Below are 6,378 nucleotides of genomic sequence, written 5' to 3'. Positions count from 1 at the left end.
GTAGTCAGTTTCATTGATTATAGTAGAAGCTAATTGTTGCAGCAGACGCTACGTGAACGAAATGCTTTAGTTACCTGCTCGGTGTAGCCTCCCTGTAACTGTGGTGTGCTGACAGTGTACCAGGCTTTGCGAGGAGACGCACCGGTGATGACAGAATAACCGCTCTATGTATAGCTCACTTTATTGTAAACGTTTGAGCATTTATAGGCGTTAAGGAGGTGCGACTCCTCGGCTGCAATATATGGCATATCCCATCAACAGGGTAGAGCGGTGTTTGTTTGATGATATAAAAGTGAAGGGATGGTCCTTCCCCAGAGATGGAAGAAAGGAGAAAACAAAGAGAATGAGAGAGAGAGAGAGGGGGGGGGGGCAAAGAGAGAAAGAGGAAGAGCAGGGGGCGAGGGAGTAGTGATGAGTAAATATATATGAAAGCAAAACAAAATGTCACTGTCTGCCCTGGAGAGAGAGAGAGGGAGGAGAGAGGAAAACAGAGAGAGAGACGGAGGGAGAGAGAGAGACGGAGGGAGAGAGAGAGAGAGAGGGAGAGAAACAGAGGGAGAGAGAGAGAAAGAGGGAGAAGAGAAAAACAGAGAGAGGGAGAGAGACAGAGGCAAAGAGAAAGAGACAGAGGCAGAGAGAAAGAGACAGAGGGAGAGAGAAAGACAGAGGGAGAGAAACAGAGGGAGAGAGAGAGAAAGAGGGAGAAGAGAAAAACAGAGAGAGGGAGAGAGACAGAGGCAAAGAGAAAGAGACAGAGGCAGAGAGAAAGAGACAGAGGGAGAGAGAAAGACAGAGGGAGAGAAACAGAGGGAGAGAGAGAGAAAGAGGGAGAAGAGAAAAACAGAGAGAGGGAGAGAGACAGAGGCAAAGAGACAGAGGCAAAGAGAAAGAGACAGAGGGAGAGAGAAAGAGACAGAGGGAGAGAGACAGAGGGAGAGGGAGAGAGAAAGATAGAGGGAGAGAAACAGAGGGAGAGAGAGGGGGGTGGTGGTGGAGGAGCGTAAACGGGAGAGCGATACAGACAGTTCCATTACAGACAGTTCCATTACCTTGGTTATGTGTAAGAATGCTAAATGATGGTTGTAAACATAAAAGGACTCTGACGGATGGCGCTGTACACGCGTCTCAGAGTCATGGAGTCGGTGCTGGGGACAAGAGCTGACATTTTGTCTGTGATAAATACCGTGACATTTCACAGAGATGGCCCTCCTTTACCGAGAACTGCTCCAGAAAAGATGTGCACTTTTCACATCAAAGGCATCTGGGTGTGCACTTATCTCATCAGAGACTCCATGCTGACATGGCAGAGATGACACACACACACACACATATACACCCCCCCCCCCACATACACATTCTCATACACACACACACACACACACACACACACACACAGAAAAACACTCCAGGCAGGTGAGACTCGTGAGGAAGCAAATGAATTCTGCCGCAGCACACAAATGCACATCAACATAGAGCCTGGTGCCAAACTCACTTCATTGGATATAAACACCAGTGAATGTCAATACTAATGTGTACAGTATCCATAGTGCTGAAATGCATACATCATGGTATACCTGGTGTGTAACAGCTACATCAGTACCAGTTTCGCCAGTGTATTTGCTGTTTGGTTGAAGAGATCATCAGCCTAGATTGTGTTAACCGTTTGTCTTTATAGCAGATAGATATGGTAGGATATTATCAGAATGATAATCTTAACACTAATGTGTTGAAAATAACCAGACAGGGACAACACAGTTTGTTGTGTTGTTTCTAACACATTCGAGTATAGTGTCATCTTTGGCACCATACGCAGTCTCAGGGGAAGAAACAATATTTTATTAAATTCAATTTGATTAACTTAAAGCGCCATTAGCACTGGCATTATTGTCTCAAAGAGGCTCACAGAGCCCAAGGAGGTCAATCCAGATACTCTCTTCTGTGCAATGCCCTATTTATACAGTGTATTACATACAGCATTGAATGTTGGTAGGATTGTGTTTTCTCAAATCATATACAATATACAAACACTGTACACTTGCAGGAAATGATGTTACATAGCCAGGATGGTGACCATTGAGGACAAGAAACAAGAAATGTCCTGTGTTCCAAACTTTTTGACCTTATGAGTACACTGACCTTATGAGTACAGTGCTACTGCACGTCAGTCATTTTTCAGAGTGAACGCACGTATGCACTCAAAATAGAAAGTGTGGAAGAGAGTGGTACAATAAGTGCTTTAATAAAAGCACAAGGCCAAGGTTGAACAGGAAGAGACCTCAAGCAGAATCACTACAGGCAGACAGACCTCATATTGGCATCCACAGGCACCTCAAACACACACTGTAGAGGGTTGAAGGGGAGATATTTAAATTAGAGCCTGCAAATAGAATGGTCTTGACACCGTATCCACAGGGTTCCTAGAGTAAGTGAATGATTGTGATGATAACAGCAGAGATATGGATAGTTAGGCTGCCAATCTAAATGCATAGTGAAAGTGTATAGATAATCATTTTAGTTCATGTTACAGGTTTGTATTATCCATGAGTCCATTTAAATTCTGGACTCTGATTCCCTTGTTGACAGACGTCTTCTGTCATGAACCTGTAATGCTTGCGGAGAAACGGCACAGGATGAAGAAGGAGGTTCTGGTCTATGAGACGATGCGGATGTGGCGCCACACCCAGTAGTTGGCACAAATTAAGTTCCGTGTTAACCTACATCAGTGGACCTCTTAGGCCTCATTCTTTAACCCCCATCAGCAGATCTCATTCAACGCGGCCCCATTCTGATTGAGTGCTTCATTCCGGTCCTTGATAATTATACTGCAGCTTTAACAAGATGGATCGCTAATGTTTTAATTTGTGTCTGCTTAATTAGTCTTGTCAGGTTTAATTAGCAGCCCCCCCAATCAGTCCTGGGTGGGGGGAAGAGGAGGGGCGAGTGGCCATTTTATTAGCCACACAGATAGCTCCCGCCGTTTGGTTCCTGTAACCGAATGCCTCCGTGGGGCCCAGACTTATATTAGTCCTCTCTCGCATTAGTGCATCGTGACTTATTAAGTTAATATGGAGACAGCGTGTTTAAATTTACATGCAGATGACGCACATATCCTAATAAGCAGATGACGTGTTTATAGTGGCTAATTCAAAGACGTGCACCCTAATGACCACTGGTGTAATCTCCTGTTGTAATTTAGATTGGCATTTCCTACAGACATGTGTGCTCTTCATAGACGTGAAATGGCGTTACATGAGTTTAACAGTGTGTGTGTGTGTGTGTGTGTGTGTGTGTGTGTGTAAGAGAGAGAGTGTCATGAGCTCTCTCTCTGCCTGGTAACACATGCTGATTGAAGTCTGATGACCTCCACCTGTTCCTGCTCTGCTCTGCTCTGCCTCACCCTCGTTAACCTACCAGCTGCACTGCATTCACCACTCATCATGCCCTGTATATAAAGCCTTGCTTTTCAGTCCACACTTGTCAGATCGTCTGCAACCAGCACCAGTTACCTGCCTGTTTTGGAAAATGCCTCTGACTTTTTGCCTGTGATCCCGGACCCACTCGACTACTTCTGTGTTCTCCAGCCCCGGTAATTAGGGATGGGCAAAGCGAGGCTTTATGAAACACTGAAACGTTCGAAGCAATTGTGCCGAATTGTTCCGAAGCTTTGAAACAATTCTGACACCTCAGAGCTGTTTAGGGTGAAACAAATCTGTCAAATGCTTCGTATTAGAGATGCAGTCTTTAAAGTTCGTGGCTCGCTGTGTTACCTGTGTTCCTCTCCTGCTGGTGCCGGGTTCTTTTTTGTGGGAAAGAAAGACGGTTCTCTTCGCCCCTGCATTGATTATCGAGGTCTGAATGATGTCACAGTGAAGAACCGGTACCCTCTGCCTTTACTCACCTCTGCTTTTGAGTTGCTCCAGGGATCCATTATTTTCACCAAACTGGACCTTAGAAATGCTTACCACCTAGTGCGAGTAAGGGAGGGTGACGAGTGGAAGACTGCATTCAACACCCACACCGGCCATTACGAGTACCTGGTAATGCCATCCGGCCTCACCAACGCCCCAGCGGTATTCCAGGCTCTGGTGAATGATGTGCTGCGGGACATGCTGAATAAATTCGTCTTCGTGTACCTGGACGACATCTTAATTTTCTCCAGAACTCTGTCCGAACACACCCGTCATGTCCAGCTGGTTCTTCGACAGCTCCTGGAGAACTCTCTATATGTCAAAGCGGAGAAATGCGAGTTCCATGCTCAGACTGTGTCATTCCTGGGATACATCGTCGCTGAAGGCAATATCCAGATGGACCTCGCAAAGGTCTCGGCAGTTACCTCCTGGCCAGTTCCGGGGAATAGGAAGAAGTTGCAGCAATTCCTCGGTTTTGCCAATTTCTACCGGAAATTCATCCGGAACTACAGCTCCATGGCCGCTCCCCTCACAGCTCTGACCAGCATCAAACACCCCTTTTTCTGGACCCCAGAGGCCAACACAGCCTTTCATGCCCTCAAGGCCCGGTTCACCACTGCCCCCATCCTCCAGATGCCGGATTCAGACCGGCAGTTCGTTGTCGAGGTGGATGCCTCAGACGTGGGAGTCGGGGCCATACTCTCTCAACGGGCAGAGGAGGACAACAAGTTGCACCCCTGTGCATTTTTCTCTCGCCGGCTTTCACCTGCAGAGCGCAATTATGATGTTGGAAACCGTGAGCTGTTGGCTGTCAAGCTTGCCCTGGAGGAGTGGCGTCACTGGCTGGAGGGGTCCACAGTTCCGTTCCTGGCCTGGACCGATCACATAAACCTTGAATACATCCGCAATGCCAAACGTCTTAACCCCAGACAGTCCCGCTGGGCCTTGTTTTTCACCAGATTCAACTTCACCCTGTCATACCGCCCAGGTTCTCGGAACACCAAGCCGGACGCTCTCTCCCGTCAGTTTCAGAAGGATGACGACCCCTTCCCAGGAACCTGCATCAATTCTGCCCGATCCCTGCGTCGTAGCTGCCCTGACCTGGGATATTGAGGAGGAAATTCAAGAGGCCCTCCGTGACCGTCCCAGTGCATGCCCAGACGGTCGTCTCTTCGTCCCAGAGAATTTGAGGTCCCGGGTCATACAGTGGGGACACAACTCCCGCCTTGCCTGCCACCCGGGCTCCGCCCGCACCTGCCATCTCCTTGCCCAGCGCTTCTGGTGGTCTTCTTTGAGAAGGGATGTCCGAGAATTCGTCCGTGCCTGCCCCACCTGCAATCAGAACCTCCACTCGGCCCCCTGCTGGTTTACTCCAGCCCTTGCCTGTGCCCACACGACCCTGGTCCCACGTCTCCTTGGACTTTGTAACTGGCCTCCCACCATCAGGTGGGATGACGGTCATTCTCACTGTGGTTGACCCGGTTCAGCAAGATGGCACACTTCATTCCCCTCCCTAAACTGCAATCTGCCAGAGAGACTGCCCAGGCTGTTCTTGATCATGTCTTCTGTCTACACGGGCTGCCCAGGGATGTTGTCTCTGACCGAGGCCCACAATTCACCTCTACATTCTGGAAGGAGTTCTGCCGTCTTCTAGGGGCCACAGTGAGTCTCACCTCTGGGTTCCACCCCCAGTCCAATGGTCAGTCCGAGCGGGCAAACCAGGAGCTGGAGAAGGCGCTGCAGTGCATGGTTTCTCGCAAACCCCAGGCTTGGGCGCAACAACTGATGTGGATAGAGTATGCTCACAACTCCCTCACCTGCTCTGCCACTGGTATGTCACCTTTCCAGTGTGTGTATAGCTACCAGCCCCCCCTGTTCCCCAGCCAGGAAGGAGATGTGTCCTGCCCGTCTGCCCCCGCCTATGCCCGCCGTTGCCGCCGTACCTGGTCACAAGCTTGTGCCACGCTACTCAAGTCAGCTGTCAGCTATGCCACTGGGGCTAACCGCCGAAGATCGCCGGCACCTGCCTACCGTGTTGGCCAGAAGGTGTGGCTGTCAGCCAAGGATCTCCCACTGCGGGTGGAATCGCGTAAGCTGGCACCTCGATTCCTTGGCCCGTTCCCAATCCAGAGGGTCATCAGCCCAACCGCAGTCCGGCTCCAGTTGCCAACATCCATGAGGGTGCACCCTACTTTCCATGTTTCGAAAGTCAAGCCGACGCATGAAAGCTCGCTGGTCCCCGTGGCGCTTCCTCCTCCTCCTCCTCCTCGCCTCGTTGACGGTGGGCTGGTGTACACCGTTCGACGCCTGCTTCGGTCCATACGGCGAGGTAGGGACCTCCAGTATCTCGTCGACTGGGAGGGCTATGGACCTGAGGAGAGAACCTGGGTGCCAGCCAGTCGGATTGTGGACCGGACACTCCACACTTCCACCGTCTGCATCCTGATCAACCCGCCCCAGAGGGGTCCCT

The sequence above is a fragment of the Alosa sapidissima genome, chromosome 5, assembly GCF_018492685.1.
Source record: "Alosa sapidissima isolate fAloSap1 chromosome 5, fAloSap1.pri, whole genome shotgun sequence".
NCBI classification, from domain to species: Eukaryota; Metazoa; Chordata; class Actinopteri; order Clupeiformes; family Clupeidae; genus Alosa; species Alosa sapidissima.
This window is presented reverse-complemented; position numbering follows the sequence as displayed.